The sequence below is a fragment of the Eptatretus burgeri genome, chromosome 16 (assembly GCF_056783735.1).
Source record: "Eptatretus burgeri isolate ZD-2024b chromosome 16, Ebu_testis_v1, whole genome shotgun sequence".
In the NCBI taxonomy this organism is placed as follows: domain Eukaryota; kingdom Metazoa; phylum Chordata; class Myxini; order Myxiniformes; family Myxinidae; genus Eptatretus; species Eptatretus burgeri.
The window spans coordinates 22,559,815-22,583,253 of NC_140976.1; positions in this window are offsets into that span (position 1 = coordinate 22,559,815).

The following is a 23,439-nucleotide window of genomic DNA, read 5'->3' on the forward strand; positions in this document are numbered from 1 at the left end:
GCGCTGGCAACGGACAAGGCATGCTCGCACATTTCAGGACATTTTAATTTGACGTACGACTTCTATTTTGTGAGCAAGATGATTTCTCCCCCTGTCCCCCCGCCCCCCCCCCCAAATGATCTGCTAGGTACACTTGTCTGTGTTTAATTATCAAGTAAGTCAATCCCAGATAAGCATCTACTTGTGGTGAATTGAAGGACGTGACGCGTGATCACATGTCGCGCGACGCGCACACGGGATAGATAAAGCCAAGTTTCCGCACGGACGGGGTGATTGTCCCAGGGGCATTGTCATTTACGGCGGGGGTTCACTTGGTGCTCGTTGAATGGTGAGAATTGAGAGTATATCGGACTCCGTGCTTATGCTGATTTATTTTGCGGTGATCAATTGCACATGTATACATTGCTGCTTATGTACTCCTAGCTGCACCTGTATTCCCTGATGTGCCCGTAGAAGCGGCTTCAATCAAATGGAATAAAGCCTACACTCTGAAGGTTCTTCTCTCGCTTTCATTTCAATTTATTCCATTTGGTTTTCTCGGCTCTCTCAACCAACGATGGACAAGATCTACAAACCAGAGAGGTTCGACGCTGACCCAAACGCGACTGACTCGGAAATGAAATGGTCGCATTGGTTCCGTTCCTCTCACACTATCTGACCATCATCGAAGAGGGAGCCGACAAATTGGCCGCCCTTGTGAATCATGTCTCGCCCAGTGTATTCAGGCTCTTCTCGGAGTGTGACACCTACGAAGCAGCGATTGACGTACTGCAGGCGCTCTACGTGAAGCGCAAGAACGAGGTGTACATACGACATCTTCTCAACACACGCAAGCAAGCAGCCGGGGAGACCATCGATCAGTTCTTGCAAGCTCTGAGGCAGTTGGGAAAAGACTGCAGTTTCCGGGCCGTAACCGCCGAGGAACACCGAAATGAAGCGACCAGAGAGGCGTTCATCCAAGGGCTCAGGTCAGCCCACATACGGCAACGCTTACTGGAGAAATCGCAACCCACTCTTGAAAAGGTAGCCGACCAGGCTCGAGCAATGGATACGGCTCAGCAGCAATCTGAGTCATATGGGACACCGATGCTGCTAATGAACGCCGCTACGGTGGAAACTCAAGGAACCCCACAGGGCACCCCTGACACAGAGGATGGAGAAAAACCCGAGGAATCGGATACCCAGACCTCGTCAAACTCCTCAGCAACTACTCTGGTTGGTAAATGCTTCTTTTGTGGGTACAAAAGACACCGCTGCCACAAATGCCCCGCCAGAGATGCCACATGCATGAATTGTGACAAGAAAGGGCATTATGCCAGGGTATGTAAATCTACTCTAAGGAGAAATAAACCCACTTCTGCGGCTCTCTACTCACAAAAGAAACTAACTGCAGCCTCACCGGGGAATCTATCCAAGGCTATCATCAACGTACGAATTAACGGGCATATGGCTGAGGCACTGATTGATACCGGTAGCTCTGAGAGTTTCGTCAACAGCTCACTAGCGAAGGGCAGGAAATGGAAGATCCACCCGACAGACAATACGGTATGCATGGCCTCCACATCACTACAGTCCCGCGTACGAGGGTACTGCAATGTTGAATTGGACGTAAAAGGGTACACGCATCGGGATGTAAGGGTACTGGTGCTTCGTGATTTATGCGCAGACGTAATTCTGGGTCATAATGTCCTCAAGCAGCACACGAGCGTCGAAATACCCTTTGGAGGAAGCAAACCTCGTCTAATTCTAAATGCTCTGACCACCGCAGAGGTAACGTCCCCCCAGCTGTTTGCTAACTTGTCGCCGGACTGTAAACCGATAGCGATCAAATCGCGACGATATACCACTGCTGATATGAACTTCATCACTTCAGAGACCAAGCGATTACTGGAAGAAGGAATTATAGAACCGAGCGATTCGCCATGGCACGCGCAGGTGTTGGTCACCACCAACCAGAACCATAAGAAACGAATGGTTGTCGATTACTCTCAAACGGTCAATCGTTTCACCCAACTCGATGCCTCCCCTTTGCCGCGCATAGACGAGATGGTCGAACGCGTGGCCAATTATAAAGTATTCAGCACCATCGATTTGCGAAGTGCCTATCATCAAATTCCCATCCGAGAGGAAGACAAACCTTACACCGCGTTCCAGGCAGGTAGACGCCTCTACCAATTCAGGAGGATTCCGTTCGGTGTCACGAATGGAGTAGCTTGCTTCCAACAAGTTATGGACGACATCATCTCAGATGAAAACCTCAAAGACACTTTTGTTTACGTGGACAATGTCACGGTGTGCGGTAAGGATCGGGGGGAACATGATATGAATCTGGACAGATTCTTGAGCATTGCTAGAAAATATAATCTGACTCTCAACTACGAGAAATGCGTATTCTCGGCAAGGTCAATTGACCTTCTCGGCTACACAATAGCTGACGGCACGATTAAGCCCGATCCTGAATGATTGCGCCCACTTCATGAACTACCCCCACCTCAGGACCTGCAGACAATGCGCCGGGTGATAGGCATGTTCGCTTACTACGCGAGATGGATCTCCCAATACTCCGAGAAAATACATCCCCTGGTGCATTGCAAAAACTTCCCACCAGATGCCGCTGTTGTAAAAGCTTTCCACAGCCTCAAAGATGATATCAGTAATTCTGTGGTATTATCGATCGATAGCTCGGTGCCCTTCGTGGTGGAAACGGATGCCTCTGATCACGCGATAGCTGCTACGCTTAATCAGTCTGGGAGACCCGTCGCGTTCTTCTCGAGAACTCTCTCTGGAAGCGAGCAGAGACACTCAGCAATAGAGAAGGAAGCGTACGCTATTGTCGAAGCCCTATGTAAATGGAGACACTATTTACTGGGAAACCACTTCATGCTCGTCACGGACCAGCGATCCGTTTCATTCATGTTTGATGGGAAAAATAACGGGAAAATTAAGAATGAAAAAATTATGAGATGGCGGATAGACCTAGCTTGCTATAGTTACGACATTGTTTGCCGGCCCGGGAGGGAAAACCCTGCTGCAGATATCTTCTCTCGGGTCTACTGTTCGGCGACAATCAGTCGGGCTTTGCAAGACCTATATGTGTCTCTTTGCCACCCGGGGGTAACCAGAATGGCACATTTCGTGCGCAGACAAAACCTTCCCTATTCTAACGAAGATATTAAACAAATGAATGCTTCATGCCCTGTTTGTGCTGATCTAAAACCCAGATTCTATGGCGCGGAATCTGGCAGGTTGATCAAGGCCACTTCTCCCTTCGAGAGACTAAATATCAACTTCAAAGGGCCCCTGCCGACCGAGACAGACAACAGATACATATTCACTGTTGTTGATGAATACTCAAGGTTCCCTTTCGCATTTCCGTGCTCGGATATGACCTCGGGCACTGTCGTGAAATGTCTCTCTGACCTCTTCGCTATGTTTGGGAAACCTTCGTACATACATTCAGACAGAGGGCCGTGTTTCATGTCGGCCGGGCTAAAACAGTTCCTATTAGAGCACGGCATAGCAACTAGTCGAACGACGGGTTACAACCCACAGGGTAATGGGCAGGTGGAACGGTATAACGGAGTCATTTGGAAAGCCGTAACTCTGGCGTTGAAATCAAGAGGACTGGGCCCCGGGCAATGGGAGGTTACCCTTCTCGACGCTCTGAATTCCATACGCTCTTTGCTCTGCACATCCACCAATGCAACTCCTCACGAACGAATGTTTACTCACCAGCGACGTTATGTTGACGGTCAAACGGTGCCCAACTGGCTAACCCATCCCGGAACAGTGTTCATGAAATGCCCGGTACGACAAAGCAAGTATGAACCCGTGGTGGAGGGGGTCGAACTCATCGATACTAATCCAGAGTATGCTCATGTCAGACTCCCGGATGGCAGGGAGACCACTGTGTCGGTTCGCCATTTGGCTCCCTCAGGTACTCCTCCCGCAGGTACACCACCATCTGGCACTCCTCCCTCTGACATCCCCTCCCCAGGTGTTCCCCCCCTAGGAACTCCACCCGGGAACGGTGGCGACGGAGCTGCCGCGTTCCACCCGAGAGCGATCGAGGAGTCATCCCCGGCACGAGTCGAGGCTCACCAAGAGGATCGGAAGCCTCCCTCAAGTGAAACCGCCATTTACTCCCGGAGAGGTCGACGGATAAAACCCTCTCGCCGACTCGATCTGTAAAGGGGATTATCGGCATCCTCGATGCTCATGCTCCTATATGCTCATTATATCATATATCGATGCTCATTACCATGCTCCTACAACTCAAAATAATCCTCACTGCTTGGCATGTATGCTTCTGTAGTTTAAATAGTTCGCGTTGCTTGAAATGTATACTCCTATAGTGCTGAAGTAAACATGGTGCGTTAGTTGGGCCTCTAGTTACATTTTAAAGACGGGGAGAATGTGGTGAATTGAAGGACGTGACGCATGATCACATGTCGCGCGACGCGCACACGGGATAGATAAAGCCAAGTCTCCGCACGGACGGGGTGATTGTCCCAGGGGCATTGTCATTTACGGCGGTGGTTCACTTGGTGCTCGTTGAATGGTGAGAATTGAGAGTATATCGGACTCCGTGCTTATACTGATTTATTTTGCGGTGATCAATTGCACATGTATACATTGCTGTTTATGTACTCCTAGCTGCACCTGTATTCCCTGATGTGCCCGTAGAAGCGGCTTCAATCAAATGGAATAAAGCCTACACTCTGAAGGTTCTTCTCTCGCTTTCATTTCACTACTCTTTGTCCCTTTTTATATCAGTTCCTGATTGATTATATATTTGCTTGCGAATATTTTAATTTCTTCGAATTAACTTATTTTTACCACATGAAAATAAAAAGTTCTTTGTATTTATTCATTTTCTTGTTCATAAATTCCTTGTTGACATTCCAACCTGTCCATGCTTGTCCTTTCCTTCCATTGATCCAGCATTGCCCAAACCTAGATAGACTGGGAGGTAATTACCACACTAATTGACTTGTAATAGTCGGCACAGCACGCACCAGTGGTTAAATACTCGGCCGCCCTAATTAAGATCTAATCAAGGTAAGATTGGTGCTTTGCGGAGGGCGCACTCCCCGTGACTTCTAGTTAAACGCCAAAATTAGATGGTGGACACTGGAACTCGTGCTTAACTGAGTGGCGTTCATGGTTCTAAAGCAACCCACCGTACCACGAAGTTAATCGTGAGCGGTGGTCCTAGGTCCGGCTCTTTCGAGGACAAACGGGGATTAAACCCCCTCATAATACACTCGGTACCTATGGCCATAACAATATATATATATATATATATATATATATATATATATATATATATATATATATATATATATATATATATATATATATATATATATATATATACACACACACCCCAGAGACAACAATAACATGACCCTTCCTGCTGCTCACTAAGGGAGTGGGTGACTCATGAAGAAAATCAGGAAAAGCCATGTTGATAATGTGCCTTTGGTAGCATTGCTGATAATATAAACTCTAAAAAACAAATTGCAAATGATTAATCATCTTTGTGGAATCAAACCTAAAGTGGTTAGCAGTTAATACAAGGCTATAAGAGATAGAAAAATGCTCTTCTAGCCATCTAACCCGTCATCACATCTCTCTTACATGCTCAACACAGGAGGAGGCCATTAGACCTGTCGTAACCAATTAATTTTTCTTAACTCATTAATTCATTATTTATTTAGTTTTATTATGTAAATATTTGTAATACACCAAAAAAGTGAACTTTAGTAGCCAATCAGTTGAGACTTTCCAGAAAGAGCCGCTCGAAGCAGGGGTTGCTGGAAGGTGAGTACAAATGGGCGCTCATCATCATGACACGTAAGAAGCTCGCATGCCTTTACTTAAGGCCCTGTCACACCTTGACGATTTGGACAGCGTATGCCGACGTATGAAAAATTTGTCTAAAACGCTGGCACACGTCGAATACGTATGGGTAAGTTTTGTATACGTTAAGAGCGCGCTGGCATACGTCGTAGTACGCTGGCATACATCGTAGTACGCCGAGCTGTTAGACAAATTTTCCATGCTTGAAATTTTTCGACGTATGCCAGGGTATGACTCACACCTCCCGCATAACGCTGGCCATAAGTTGTAGGCACGTTACGCGATCATTGACACACATCGACACATGTTACTTGTAAGTTACTCATAAGTCAAAACACGTCGAGGTAATGTTTAGCTAATGTTTAGCGTAGCCGAAACTTATTTCTAACCTATGAGTAACGTGCTGTAGGCACGTTACGCGATCGTTGACACACGTTACTTGTAAGTTACTCATAAGTCGAAACACGTCGAGTTAATGGTTAGCGTCAGTGTTCCAGACTCCCTGTTTTTTTTTTTAATTATTCGGTATGACGGTGATGTTGACACTTCGATTTCTAGTGCGGTTATAATATAATTAATAGGCTGCCGCTCAACGATTTAAATCATAACCGCACTAGAAATCGAAGTGTCAACATCACCGTCATACCGAAGAAAAAACAAACCAGGGAGTCTGGAACACTGACGCTAACCATTAACTCGACGTGTTTCGACTTATGAGTAACTTACAAGTAACGTGTGTCAACGATCGCGTAACGTGCCTAATTCAGTCAAGTAATTTCCTGAGCCACGGAGAAGGCAGGCCCCATAGGTATGGAACTTAGATCCGAAACTGGGTTGTAGGTGACTCACCGTATGGACCCTCAGGGCCCTCACTGTGTGTACCACCTCAACGGTAAGATCAAGCAATATTTGCATAGCGAGGTTCGCGAGTGTTGTCAGTGTTGCACCCACAGGCAGGCACTATTCACGGCAGATTCAGTTCCTTGCCTCGCCAGGTTTAGGCTTGTCGTCCAACCTTCTCTTCAGTGGCTTTCATTCATCTGCTTATTTAATCTCCTCAGGAAGAGGGTTGTGCTGTGATCATGGGGTGGATACCCAATCACCCCAAATGTGGGTGGTCCCCTAAATCCAATGTCTTGGTGGAAGTACCTCTAATCTTGATTGGAAAGATAATCAAATACACTGCACAGCTCATCTGCTTTCAACACTCGAAAATAGACAAAACCAATGTTAAACTTTGAATGCAGTGGGTACAATGATTACAATTAAAGAGTTTGTACACACCATAAATTCCCTTACTTAATGCCATTAAACAGAGTTTCGTTTAACACCTTAAATTGTATGATCTTTCAGTCCATCATTAACAATATCCTTTCCCTGCAACACAAAGCACAGCATTACACCCAATTGATTATGTTCCCTTTTGTCTGCCCTGGTATTCTTACATCATTGCATCTCCTGAACCATCAACTTAAAGTTTTCTCTGAATATTTGATAAGGTAAGCACTAAATAGCATATATATGTATTAAAAGTTTTTTTCCTTTAAACACAAACACAATCTGTCATTTGCCATATACATTTTCCCTTGACTACAGTACACTTAATTATTCACAAGGTCCTACAGCTTATTAACTAAGTTTCTGATTTTATCTAGGCATATTCAGAAATCTCATGAGCTTACTCTCGGAATGCTGTTATACCATCACGCATCTTATACATTTACCATTTGAAAATCAACAGCTATTACTGATCAGTAAAAGTAATTCCTAGAAAAGCAATTTTAATCCAAGTACAATCAGACTAATTTTCATCATCATCAGGTCTTGTAATATCATCACATTAGTTATTTATCTCGATTTCACATAGCTTCCAGAACACATCATCAAAGTCATCCTTTTGTCTTGTACATGAAACTTGTGTGGCCATAGTCTTCAAAACAATCTTCTTGATGCAAATAACAAGCAAATTAATCACACATATTATAACAATCAATTTTAATACAAGCAATATAAGTTGAAGGAAAAGGTATTGCAGAATCTTCACACCTTGCTCCCAATCTTGTCAACCAGACTGGCAATGTAGTCTCGGTTATGCTCAATTAGATTCATCATTCAACTGCGAACTCTGCATTTTGCACATTCTCTCCATTTCCATTTCTTCCGTGTAGTCTGGGTAATTATAATCTATTTCAGGAAACCCCTCACAAGAACTTTGAGATTCCCCTTCATTGTCAGGTGCCTCTTGCATACTGGATCTTTCATTTTCTATGTGTTCTTTGCAGATTACCATCACCATACTTGTCACTTTTCTTTTTTCAAACAGATTGAAACCAAAGTTTTATTGCAAGCAACTACTAATACAACAGCAAGGACAATTACCAAGGCAACAAACAACCAATGTAAGATTCTTGCTCCCCAACTGACGATAAGAACAATTCCAGAGTTATTCATATCCTGTAAGAGTATTTGCAATCACATTGGCTTTGCCTTCGATGTTTAATTCTCATAATGTCAAGCTCCATTTCATCAATCTCTGATCTTTATCCTAACATTTATAAAAAGTGAACAGATTGTGATCTGTGAAAACAATCACTAGAAAAGTAGTTCAACCGAAGTATATCTCAAACTATTGCAAAGCTAACACTGTGGGTGATATATACCTTACTTACACTTCTGCCATCCCTTGTTCTAAAATACTTGTTTGTTGTAAATAACTTGTCATCCCAGAAATCAGTTTAATATCAGTCAGTACCACTTCAGTAAATCACTATATTTCGAAGCTTGGCTTTACCAATCTTGTCAAAACACTTACCCATCCTATGGATTGGACAGGAGTCCATTCTCATCACTTTATTTAATCTGTTTTTAATTTGTGCAACAACGGATGTTGCTATCTGGCTTAGTGCCAGCACATCGGGCAAACTCCATTCCCAAGTATACATTCACCCCCCCTCACCCTTCTGTTTATTATTATTTTTAACCTAATGGACAGGCAATGCTCCACTATCATAGCATCTCCTATCTCTACATCTTGATACACACTAAGTCTGTTCTGCCATTTACCTCCATCCACAAATAAGTGTCATTAATTAAATCTGAGACTTGACCTTGCCGTTAGGATGTAAAATTTCCCCAATATCTGATTTAACTATAATTAACACCTCCATGTTTGTCAGCCTCGGATAGGCATTGTCCACAATATGGTCAAGCCTTCCTACTACACATCTCAATTTGATTGTGCATTAACTACATTAATTTTCAAACAGGTGAGGCTAAAACAACTCCTTCTGATTGCTTCCTATTATGATATTTTTGGATGTGAGTCTTCTCTGCTTACATCTACCTGGAGTTTGAACATAATCAGTCTCACTGACTTTTCCTTCACTGAGATAATGTCCAAAATACCTTGCCTGTAATGGTTAGAAGCCTGGATACCGAAACTTTTTTTTTAATCAAGACTAAACTCTCGATAATGGGGATTATATATCCTTAAGACACATTCCACTTTACGTTTTCTCATGCTAGTCCACATGTCTGCCAGCCTCTGAATACATACCCCAAACCCAGCAATTTTAAATGAGGACCTCATTAAGCCATTATTACACTCAAAACTCCAAGAGTCTTTGCACTGTGTCCTAACATCAGTATAATAGGGTTTATAAAGCTTTGCAAGATAATTGGAACAAAAGTTCATGGCCATCTTGTGATCACCTTTGCCACAGGCTCTCCTGCATTGTGAGGTGATGGTGTGTGCAGTCCCGCTCTGGCACTCCACATTCCATCCTGGCCCTCCATAGCTGCGTGGGCAGCTAGCAAACTTTTCCCCATCTGGAGAGCTCCGTTCCACCTTTGAATGGAAAGCCTCGACATGCATACGTGTTAGATGCATTTTCTCATTAATAATTTAGCCACAGTGCCAGCACCTGTCTGTTCATATGGGTACGCCTCAACCCATTCATAAAACAAACCCACCACTATACTGAACTCATACCCACAACACCTTGGCATCTGTGTGAAATATACTTGAATATGTACAAATGCTATTGAGGTACCATTAAGGCATTATAAAACCCATTCTTTGGTCAAAACAAACAAATTAACTATTTGGAGACCCTATGTCCAGCAGGGGGACAAGGTCGGCGATTAACTTCTGCAACAACAGGGTGTTTTGTCGACGAACATGCAGGAACATAATCGAAAAGTTTGAGCAATGCTTCTACAACCGAGGCAGTGATATGGCGACCCTTTTACAGGTATTGCATTTAATTTTTTTTTTTCCTTTTCATGATGCCAACGATAACTCACCTATCCCCAACAAAGGACACTGCGCCACCCCTACAAATTTAACGCTCACAACCTAATGCCAACCCTTAAATCCACTGCACAATTTTGTTTGTATTTCCACTTCTCAGCGTGTCCGAGTTCACGGACCCCCCTGCTCCTCGCAAACACAAAGCCTCCATGCCAGCAGACGGAACACTTACCCAACGTCCATCCGAGGGACGGCACACACATTGATGAATCACCCTGCCTATGAAGCACCAAGATGACAGAGCAGCATTTTCACCAGAAAAAGAAATTATAAATACTTTAGTGATGATCTTTGTTTCATCATAATCAATTATTTTGGTTAGCTTCTAAATATCCATTTAAACCATTTATAGGACCACGAAAAATGCGACCATTTGATGTCCGATCAAATGCTGAGCAGATGGTACAACAATAGCACAAAAAAGGAATTTCACATCTTGCATCATTCAAATTTAAAGTTTACTCACAACATTCCTCCCCATCACGCCATCACACAGTCCACACAGCCCAACTTTGGCCACGACCTGCTCGTGTGCTTTCTTCACATATTGGGATTCTCACCAAGGTCAAATTCATCGGTGGGGCATGCTCACCATGCACGCTGTTCCTTAACCTTCGCACAGTGAAAATAGGGTGTAGGTGGGAGATTTCTCCACATCTGCCGATAACAATGTGAAACTGTTGGAAAAAGGGACACTGTATCTTTCGTCTCCCAATCCATGCATAGCTTTTTTCCATCAGATTCTAATCGTGCATTTATTCCATTTACCAAAGCATGTGAAAGGCACATTTCAATTTGATCATCATTTCTCATTACCAGAAAACGATACCATTCTGAATCCATCAATTTTTTGAATCTTCTCTGCTGTCCCATCTTTAAAACCCATCTCATATTCCATCTATCCATTTGCTTTGACCATTGAAACACTTTCATGAACCCACTTTGAATGATATCCATTATCTGGTCAAAACAAACACAGTGTACATCAAATCATTGGATTTACATTCCACAAACTGAGATGAAACAATCTGTTCTTAGGATTAATTGAACCGATTGACCTTTTGCGACCCATCCATATGCATCATTGATACAACTCCAAATCGCATGTCGTTGACATGCAGGATCGTAAATCAAGCAACATCATTTAAATGTGAATTTGGATCACAAAATCGCAAAAAATGTTATCCCACAAATCCACTGCATTTTTAGGCGCTGCAATTTAAAACACCATCCAACAACTGACTCAACTCCAACTCACTTCCACAGATGATCCCACATTATTTGCTGATAGCCCTGCCATGCCATTTCACAGCATGTCCGAGCCCACAAACATGTTTTCCTTGGATATGAAGCCTTTTTTGTTGTGTTTTTAAAGTTAACAGAAGGTAGCTGGAGATGATCAAGTTGCTGACGATGATATTTCCAAATCGTTTGCACGAATGGTATATTTTAAATCCACTGATAGGCCGGATCTGCATTCAGACCATAACCAAAATTTGATAATTTCATGTGTCACTCCTGTCATGCCTGTTAGGGTTAGGGTTAGTAACCATATGTAATATGTAGATGTAACCTGGGGATGTTAATGAACGAGTGTTTCTTTTTTTCTTTTCCATCAGTATTAACCATTAATTATTTTAAAAGTAGACAGCAGGGATCAACAAATATCTTTCCTGATTACCACTGGGGACATAATGGCAAACCACCTCATGTAATCCTTGCACTGAGATATAAACTCCAGTGTCACCACCACTGTTGCCATGGTTCCTGCATGGTATGCTCACTTGCAAGCATCTGCCTGCAGAAAACTTGTATCAATCCAAATTCTCTCTCCTCCCAGGCCAAATAACATTTGAGACACCAGAATGGCCAATAAATTCCAATCAATTTCCAATATCATCCAGCCACAAACTGCCGCTCTGGTGATTCTCATACCAAACATCCTGAGATGTATCCCACCAAGCCCAGGCAAGCGAGCCATCGCTGACACACTGATCAACCACAAATTCCTGCCACAATCAACTGCCAAAACCAAACCAGCAACCAAACGCAACCAATGATGCAACCAAACAAGCCGACACAACCCACCTATCCACATCAATATTATAATAGCTTTGTTATGCTCATAGAATTGTCGTTCTTATATCTTGATCCCGTGTGCACCCACAATCAAGAGATAAAATCGAGCAATATCTTTTCGCTTCAATATTTTTAACAGCAAAAGTTAATTTCCTTATTATCCTGCCCCCTCCCGGAGGGAGGGAGCAGATATTGTAATCGTCCGGTTTGTTTGTCTGTTTGTTTGGCTGTCTATCTGTTAGCAACTTTACGGCAAAACGGCTTTAGCAAACACTATCAAATTTAATCCACAGGTGGGCAGTGAACCTTGGATGACCCCATTAACTTTTGGGTCCAATTGGATCAAAGGTCAAGGTCAAGGTCACGAAAAGATCAAAATCGTTTTTCGCTCATAACCGTCAAAATGATCTGATTTACTTCAAACTAAGCTTATAGTGAACCTTATTATATTTGTCACTTATAATCCTACCTATTTATATAGTGAAAAATGCATATTTGTGAAGATCGGTAGGGTCCGAAGTTTTGGGGGTCATGGTCATCGGTCAAAATTACAAATTTTCCATTAAAACTAAAACATGGTTACGAAAATACAACTTTACGGGAAAACGGCTGGCTCAAACACTGTCAAATTGTATCCACAGGTGGGTAATGAACCTCGGACGACCCCATTAACTTTTGGGTCCAATGAGGTCAAAGGTCAAGGTCAGGTCAAGAAAAGGTCAAAATCTTTTTCGCTCATAACTTCGTCAAAAATGGTTTAATTGACTTCAAACTCTGACTAAAATATTCCTTATTCTATTCCTTATAATCAACATTCAGGTTAAGGATATATCAAATTTAAATTTGATCTCCAAAATAACTTTATGCCTTAAATGGGCGGGGATTTGTTGTGCCTGGCACCACTTGTTTCATTTAGTTTCTCACATCAAGACAGTTTTGTCTGCAATCATTTTCTCTCAAGCAGGTCAGACACAAGCTGCTCACCCCTCTCCTTCCCTACCAGGCAAACATACAATCAGTCTGTGTTCAGAGGACAGGTGACCTTGCAAATTCCTTGACTTCACAACAGGCCACCCTCCTTACTTCTCAGTGACATATATTTCAGTGTTATTCACTGCTGCTTCATTTTAACACTACCTTGTCATTTAAGATATGTAATTTTGTAATGTAATATAGGGGAACAAATAAATCCTCCAAACCAAACTAAATTAAATTATTTTAAGATAGGATCTTACAATCGGATGTTACCAAATCCAACTATTCCTCCACTGCGTATAGCATCTTTACTTTCCAAATCGATCACATCCAAGTCATTCCACGAGGCATGAGACAGGCATTTCAATTAGATTCTGGCCAATCTCATGCATGTGGCATATGTAATTTGTAGATGGAAATACCTTCTCATCGTCTCGCACGGAGGGCATACATTTTACAACCTTCCTTTTTATCTGGTCCTGGAAATGCTCTCAGTGGCATTTGATTTACACTTTCATCATTGAAATTACATGTAATACTTTATTTCCATCCTTTGGTGTGAATCATAGACCCAGAAGTCACCATCCAATGTTACAGGGCTATCAATTGGTCCCTTAGTTGCCCCCACTTGTCGATGCCTGTCCTCACTCTGTCAATTGTTCCGACAACTCTACCTTTACATATACACAGCCAGGCACAGATCGTGCACACTTCTGGATGCTCTGCATCCTGCACATCAAGCCTCATGGGGCCAGTACAGTTTCCAAATTCATGGTAATTCTCCCAACCTCGAGACCAGAACACATCTGCATTTTCTCGTCTCTTAAAATGTTGAGTTATACATCACTGATTATTCTCTACACTTTGTCAAGATGATGTTTACACATTTCATTTCTTCTCTGACATTCATCACTCCCCATCATAAACACTTTCCAATTTACCACCTTGGCAGTTTTCTTATTCTGCTCTTTACTTTCCAATTCCTTTCTCAAACTTATAATTCACAATGTACTTCTGACACACACAAACTGACGCACACATGTATCCCCACACACTGAAACGTTGTGCACAAGCGATTTCATCAACACATTCAGAACATTGACCCTATACCACCACAAATCATCCCACATTGTTCCACTGCAAAACAGTTTCAGGCACAATGAACAAATATACTTTGGAAGACTCAATTCCGCAAACATCCTTAACACATAATTCATCATTTTTTACAAATATAAATCACTATCATACATTTGTCAAACAGAAAAAAGGGACCCTTAAAACTTAAATGATGTTAACCCTTCGGACTTAAAGTCCTCCAACACTCTTCGGGGATCCTCGATCCCTTAAGCCCAGGGTCCCTGACCCTTACAGAACTCAACAGATATTCTCAGACTCTAGATCAGTGTTTCTCAAGGTGGGGCGCACACCCCACCGGTGGGGCGTGGCAATATTTTGGTGGGGCATGAGGATTCAGAATTAATGAATTAATATATGATCATTTTCGAGAGAAAGAGAGAGAGAAAGCTTAGATAAATCGACCGGAAATCACGAAACGTGGTGATTTAAGGCTGAAACTGACAAAATTGGTTCCTCGAATCAAACAAATCATCAAGGGCAGGGCTCCCATTGGAGTGAGTAGAAATTGAATAAAATTTGCAATAAAGTTTTAATAAAGCCTTTTGAATACACATGTAGTATATACTGTAGTGTCTCCAATCATGGTGGGGCGTACAATTTTTTTGAAAATCAAAGTGGGGCGTGCGACGTGGGACAAAAAAGCTTGAGAAACACTGGTCTAGATCTTACAGTGCTAAGTTTACCGACACCAATTAACACACTTTCATTTGCCTCAAATCTGGGTCAGATATTTTGTCCATGATCCTTCTTGGTGAACAACTTCATATATTGTGACAAAACGACTTTAGTTAATTACAATGCTTTGCAATAGACATTATACCTTTACAAGCATTTAAAAGCATTCAAGAGGAAATGAGTATCATCACTTTACATGACAGAAAATGGTTGGTGCAGAATGTTATACTTTTCACAAGACAGAATTAATTATTTTTCTTCCACAACTCAACATTTATTAGTGACTTTTGTTCGACGTTGCCAAGATTATTGAGCGAAGTGGATTTCGTTTGTTTGGCTAAACAACCATGACAACAATGAACGAGTCTCTTCTTCCTCTTGCCATCTTTGACACCATTTTGAAAGTCGCTACGATTCAATGCTAATAAATCCTTCTCTCTTCACCAACAGATGGAGAGACAACAAAGGAGTAATCATCAGCCAGACTTAATTTACAACACATCATTGCGCTGAAAATGTGAGTGAGATTTCTTTTGTTCTGGTTTAAACACCATCATAACCAGCACACTGAAAGGAATACCACAACCCATCAAGCCTGCACAATGGTTGCCACCCTATGATTATTTGTCTGTGTTCTATCCGCTTTTAAATGCTGTGCATCAAGCAAGGAAGGAACATGTCCCATTTTTAGACCTGGTATCATTTGACGAGGATTTGAACCACCAACCTCCCAAACTCAGCAGGTGCTTTAACCATCACACCACCAAGTCTCACTTTATAATTCTACCATTTATTTGTAATTGGTCACTGGCTTTGACACAATACAAATATTAGAGTCTTTAAATTGCATCAAATGTGCCAATAAATGGGAATTGTTTCTCTCAGCTTGCCGGCTCGATGATAGAAGACACCATTTGTATTTTTGGCATCCCCATCCCTACCCTGTTTCGAATCCATTGTGGGCTCGGGCAACTTGCTGGTTGGTAAATAACACTTTTTCTTCTCCCCAATTATGCATTCTAAAAACACATTTTATGGCACACCCTTTTTAAGAAATATCGGATCTTGCTGCTTTCCGCATTTAGTACCAATGGATTGTTCGGATGTTTCCTCCCCGTACAAGCTTGCACGCTCAGCCAACCCCAGCCCCATCCATCCCACAAGTGCTTGTTTATATCTTCCTGCTGACTTTAGTCAATCAGAGCCAACATCACACCTGTAAATCCAAACATATACAATCGATATCTCGCTCACGAATGAAAACGATGACATTAGTCAATATCGAGGAGGATTATTATCAGTCGACACCTGACGGGTAGGTTCAAAGGTTTTCACACCGCTATGTCTCATCATTATTTAATCCATTTTAAGTGTTTTCTTGTGCACAGGATCGAGGCACGTGGAAGAGCTGGAGGAGAATGGAGGGGAACAAAATGGGAAGGGGAAAACACCAACAACAGAGTGGAGGTGAGAGTGTATGAGATCAAGGGGAGGGGGAGGACACATTGTGGGGGAGGGGAGGATGTGAAGAAGCCAAAGGAGCAAGCCACCCAACAATTAACAAACGAAAAGAGGTGAGGAAGAGGGAGAAAAATCACAATCACCTGTAAAAGGGGAATGCTTGGATATGGGGTGATTTGGGGTAGAAGACGTCATTGGTATGGATTGGGGATTATCTGAGGTAGTGGTGAATTGCTGTCTTGAAGCACTGGAGGGAAGAATGGGGCTGAACAGACTGGGGAAGTTGGTTGCACAGGTGAGAGAAAAGAGGAACAAATTAGTGGAGGTGAGTAGTGAGCTTGGATTTTGGGAGTTCAACAAAAAGAGGGTTTGTGGCAGACCATGTACACCCTGCAGAAACCTGGTAGGGAGAGAGCCAAGAGATGGCAGAAGGTGTAAGACCAAAAAGGAGAGAATATAAAACTGAGAGGCCACTGATCTGTCTGTGATGTGAGAGTAAGAGGCCTATAGACACTTAGTTTCGTCGTGGAAGATCCCAATTATTTTGAGGACCAGGGCATCAAGAAGGTTGTGATGTGATGCAGGGGTGCCAGCCAAAAGGGGAAAGCAGTACTCCATCAAGCAATGAATGAAGGCCTTGTAGGTTGTCAAAAGGTCAGACTGAAAGTTGAAATAAAAGAAAGTTAAAAAAAAGTTACAATTAAAAAAAAAACAGATTTCACTTGATGCGAGTAAAACAAAACGTCTCTGCATATAGTTCTGACACTGCAGTCCATCTTGTTGAGTTGAACAAATCTTACTCATGGGAATAGAAGCCTTTCAGATCACATATGCAGTGAGAAATGTTATAGTGTTAAATGTCTCCTGCTTTAGAAAGCAGGCCAAGCAAAGCCGTTATTATTTCTTTCAAATAGCTGCAGAAGTAGCATTTCTACATGAAATCTTTCGGAAAAAAAGGGGGTCACTTTTGCCAAGTTTCTTGCAGGCAATGCAGGTGCTTCTGATGATGATGATGACGATGATGATAATTGCGGATACTTCACTTCAGGACGAGCAAATTCTTGCATGGAAAAGGAATTTCGTTCAGCTTTCAACAAAATAGCTTTCGCATGTTTTTTTTGAAATATTATTTCAAAGCAAAAATATATTTATTTTTCAGATGTGGACTTTCCATTCGGCAAAATATTTCTTTATTGCAGAGCTACTGGCAACATAGGACGTGGATTCTTTGCTAATGGATGCAAAGGATTCGGAGGACCAACACCTCTTTCATTCAACGGCTCCTTGTAACTCTGGCCCGATATTCAGAACAGTCATTGCAAAGAGCTAAACAAACAACAAAAAATTCTGTTTGTACTTGGCAAGACTGACGTATTGCTTGCCTGCAGCCGTCATTGCACAAGACATTCTGATACCTCCATGGTTTCTAGCCACCGCAAAGGAGCTGCTAAATAAATTAGATTATGTTTCTGAAACTAATCACTTGGTCAGATAAAGCAAGGTGGACCCACGTGAACACGAGATGAAAATGTCTACCTGATCATGAAGGTGCAGAGGTATCCAGATGGAAACACCTTTTTGGCTGTATGACTCGAGATGTCATTGTGAGTAATGGTATTGGATGCTGTACAGCACACGGCATGGTCTGCAGGTGGGCCAAAAACAACAAGGGCTGTACAGCTGCCCATCCCCACATGCACTCCCAGCTCATGGATATTGCGGAAAGATGGACGCGTTGCTCGCGGTAGCTGTGAAGTGGTCTTTCCGCGTGCCTTCCACCACACAAGGGCTGCGTTCAGTTTGACACTTGACAAGTGTTACGGAAAGGAGTGAAAGCAGGGGGGGTTGAAAATTTCAACACTGCATGCATGCACTATTCAATAACGTGCAATACGTAAAGCATTTTGTTGCACGAAGATATGAATATATTGAAATGACTAATTTTTTTGTGTTTTAAAACAGAAGTGCAATCCAGCAAGCGATCTGAACAGATTGTTTTGTATCCCACTGACATGCCGTATCTGAATCGGAATCTGAACCAAAATCTAATCGGCTTGTTCTTGTCACCTAACCAACTCATCCACCTAGTTTTGTCATAACTCGTTCACAACTTTTTGAAATATCATGCGATACTGTATATCGTTTTTGGCCTTATCTCTCAATGGTGAAGAATCACTGAAATAAATTAAGAAAATTCTCTTCTCCAGATCTGGAGCTTCACCAAAATCGAGTAAATTGTGCTTATCGCACACCCAACCTGTCTATGAAGTTTTGTCCGAATCTGTCCACAACTTTTTGAGATATCGTGCTATTTATTGGTTGAACACAATCTCTCAATGGTGAAGAATCACTTAAAAAATTTATAGTATCTGGAATTCGGATCTGGATCTTCATCAAAATCTAATAATTACGTCTTGTCACACACCCAATTTCTCAACCAGGTTTCGTCTGAATCCATCCACAACTTTTTGAGATATCCTGCCCACAGGCAAAGACAGACAGACATACAGACTTACAGACAAACAGACAGGGATGAAAACAACCTTTGTCGAGCTTCAGTGGCAGAGGTAAAAAAAAAGAAAAGATCAGATCTTTTGGAATCATTGGATTTGGTGTTGTGTTGATGAGAGCATCCGTTCTGAGCCTGGTGTTGGCTGGACAGTTAAGGTGACTGGCGTAAGATCTTAGGGTCTTCAATTCAAGACCCTGTCGATCCGTTTCAATAACACCAGGTGCATTGACTCAGCCTGTCATCCTTCTGAGGTCTGCAAAATGAGTACCAGCTTACTGGTAATAGGGGCTGTAAGTGGCAACATCAGTGGCACAGCCACGCTTCCAGAAAAAAAACGATGCAACCAGCAGCCACAGGCTGCATATGAATCAACAACAAAGCATCCGCTCTGAGTCTGGGAGGTCACCGGCTAGAACCCAGGCCGAGTCTGCAAGATCTCCACAAGACCGATGGCATCGCAAATCGCGAGATTCAGAGACACAAGGCAAGCGTCCAAGCAACAGTTTATTCACCGTAAATCATGGCACAGCGAAAAGCAGTCGGACCGTGTGACAAAAGCACTAACCTGACATGTGTGACAATGACGGACACAGGTTTCAATGTCATCATCGAACTTTAGCCACCACACATGAGCTCTGCCTGTCGTTTTCATAGTGACCATCCCAGGGTGAGCATCATGTTGTTCTGACAATACCATTCCTACAGTTTAGGTGGAATGATGAACCGACTCCCCCCAAAGGAGGCAATCCAAATCAACTGACAACTCGTCCTTTTTAGTTTAGAAATGGTTTAGCTTCACTTGCACAAGATGACCAATCACCAGACATGACACAGTGTCTGACGTGACAATATAGGATCATTGCTCGTACCTCTTGCAATTTGCTTTGCAGTGTTGGGTGCTTCCTCAGGAACGACCTGAGACAGCAGATGAGCAACATTACCAGGTTGAGGTGGTTCCTCAATGGTTTCCAGAAGCAGTAGACCGCTCAATGCATCTGCATAATACATTTCACGTCCTGGCATGTACACAAGCTTGTAATCATAACCAGCAATGGTTAAAGCCCATCGTTGTACCCAACCAGATGAAGTCAGTGATACTGCCTTATCCTCCCCCAACAGACTGAAGAGGCGTTGTTTGTGGTCAGTTTCCAATGTGAAATGTCGACTATAAAGGTCTTGGCACATTTTACCTTCTCCAAAAATACAAGAAAGTGCCTCACAGTCAACCTGGCCGTACTGACATTCAGGACGTACTTGACAGTTTTCTTAATGCATATGCAACAGGTTGCAAAAAACCAGCATTGTTGGTTTGCAATAGTGCTATTCCATAAGATGAAGTGTCACCACTGAAAGTGAGCTCTTTTGTGGGGTCATAATGTACAAACAATAGTGAAGAGCAAAACAGGATTTTCGCATCTCTGAAAGCTCCTGAGCTGAACCACATTTCCAATGAACGCCTTTGCGGAACAATATGTGTAATGGTTCCAGGATAGTACTCAGGTTTTGCAAGAAATTGCCAAAGTAGGTTAACATTCCGAGGAAAGCCTGAAGCTCGAACACATTGGTGGGAGCAGGAGCATTCTTGATAGCTTAAACTATACCTGGTAAAGGAAAATACCTTTACACATGATGTGATGACCTGAGTACTCAACCTCAGGGGCCATGAGAACAGATTTCTCATGATGGAGAAGAATGCCTGCACTGGAAAGATGGCTTAGCACTTTATTCAGATTCTGAAGGTGTTCCTGGGCTGGTCGACCAGTCACCAATACAGTATCCTGAAACACAACCGTGCTAGGAATGGTTCTCAATAAGTTCTCCATTTTTCACTGCAAAATGGGCGTGATGGGCCGAGTGCCAAACGATATCCATCCAAAGGATATCCAAAGGATATAAATGCCAAAGGTCTTGGGTAGAGGATATCCTTTCAGTTTTAAATCACAATTTATGGTAGTGTTGCTGTCCCCACAGATACATAAGCTCCCATCAGCTTTCAGAATGGGTACAACTTGGAGTGGCCCCATCAGAGTATTCAATTCGAGCAATGATTCCTTCATTCAGTAGACAATCAAGCTCTTGCTTGATTTCCATTTGCATCATGTACAGTACAGGTCGAGCCCTATGGAAAATAGGCCAAGCCTCGGCATCCACAACGAATCTTGAGCTTGGTGTATTTGAAAGTGCCCATACCTTCATGGAATAGATCAGGATCCTTGTCGACAATCGGGTGGTAGACGACTGTGCAGATGTGCTTGATCCTCCTGTTGCTGAAGAAAGCAAAGAACTTGGCAGAGATGAACTGGCACCAATTATGTCATAATGACTAGTGGCAGCCCCCAATGGGACATGACAGTATCAAGGATGTTGATTATGGTCTGAGAGGTGGCTGATACCACTGAAAAGATTTCAGGCCATTTGGAATGAAGATCATAGATTACCACAAGGTAGCAATGGTGGTGGGGTATACCATGGATTTCCCCACAGATGTCCACCTTCGGGTTCTCCCAGGGGTTAGAAGGCAAAGACAGTGGCTGTAGTGGTGGCATGGCAGGCTGGTTGGTTTTTCCACTGAGAAGACAGGCTGCACAGTCCCTGACCATTATTTAAACATTGTGGTCAATACCAGGCCACCACACAAGGTCTGAGAACTGTTGCTTCAATCTGATGATACTCAGGTATCCCTCATGTGCCAGAGCCAGCACTCGTGTGCGCATTGTGCAACTGTGCAATGAATCCGAGCCACACAGGTGTCACTCCAGCACATTGCTCCTCCTTGATCCTGCTGAATGGTGCAAGTCCATCGGGCACCCAGGTGGCCAGCCATCTGTGATGTAGGAGCGTAGGGTGCAGAAGAGAGGGTTCTCCACCAATGCCTGCTGGAGTTCAGGAAGGGAAATCATAGCCTGAAGAGGGGTGTGCAGCAGCTGGATTAGATCGTCCTACATGTCTGTCAGCTGGCTGGCATGTTCGGAAGCGACGACAGCTCTGGAGTGCAGGTCCGCCAGCATGTTGTCCCAGCCTGGGGTGAAGTGAAGCTTGAAATTGTACTGTTGTTGGCGATTTGTCCATCTCGACAGTCGCAACGGTCTATGTCCCATCCCTGACGTGGACATCAAGGCTGCAAGAGCCTGGTGATCTGTGCGAAGTGTAAATGCTCGGCCATATAGGTACATGTGCCAGTGTTCGCATGCCCAGACGCAAGGAAGCACCTCATGCTCCTCCACTGAGTATTTCTGTTTGGTAGGGCTCAATTCCTGAGAGGCAAAAGTGACGGGCTTCTCCATCCTGTTCTGCAGTTGGGAGGGGACGGCCCCCAATACTGTGGCAGAGACATCACAAGTGACCAAGGTCGAAGCGTGCCAGGATGGGTGCCATGGTGAGCTGACACTTCAGCTGGCACATGGCCTCTTGGTAGCCTGCAGTCCAGAAACAGGGAGCCTCTTTCTTCAGCAGCTGATGCAGGGTTGATGTCGTGGCTGACTAATGTGGCAAGAAGCGGAGATAGTATGCTGTCATGCCCAGAAAGTGGGTGAGCTGGGTGGTGGATGTAGGTCCTGGAACCTGATGGATTCTGTCTGAGTTGGATTGCAGTGGAGAGATGCCATGAGCTGACCATTGGAACCCCACAAACTCAATTTCCAGCACGGCAAAGATGCACTTTGCCTTGTTGAGTGTGAGGTTGTGCTGGGCCAATATGTGGAACACCTGGCAGAGGTGCTCATCATAGTTTGAGGCATTTGGGCCTGCATCACCATTGGTGAGACAAAGTATGTCATCAATAGATGGGAGAGTGTACCCCACTGATTCGCTACAATTCGACTAGCCGACGTCCCACTTATGGTTTCGCTTAGCCGTACGTAATAGATAAAGGCAGGGCGTCGAGGGCATGTTTCTCCATCTGGGATAACTAAATTATCGGGAAGGTAACGCGAGATTTTGGTGTGGGGACCCTGCCAGATTTAGTCACCTCAGATGGCATCCATGGTTGCTGAGCAACCCGTTGGGTTGTGGAATTATCCGTGGCTGGTCTTCATGGTTAAATGCTGGGAAACAAGTCCGAGAGTCACCTCTTGTGATCCCCACGATTACCGTAACCATGACAGCATAGAGTATATAGTGGGGTTTGAACTGTAGGTAAAAAAAACTTAATGTCTGATACTCTATATGAAAAGTAATATTTGGGCATTTTCTACTAGTTTGATGTCTGAGGAACAGATTTAGTTATGGCTGCCAATTCTCATCCCCCTGCACTGCTTCCCCCCCCCCCACCCCTTGAAGGTGGGAACATGTGGATGGCAAGCCTTTCTGACCCAACTTGGCTATCTATCATTGAAGAATGTTGATTTTGGTGTCAGGTGAAAGTCTATGTGGTCCACAACAATTATAGAACACATTCTCTTCAGGTACTCACATATGTACCCCC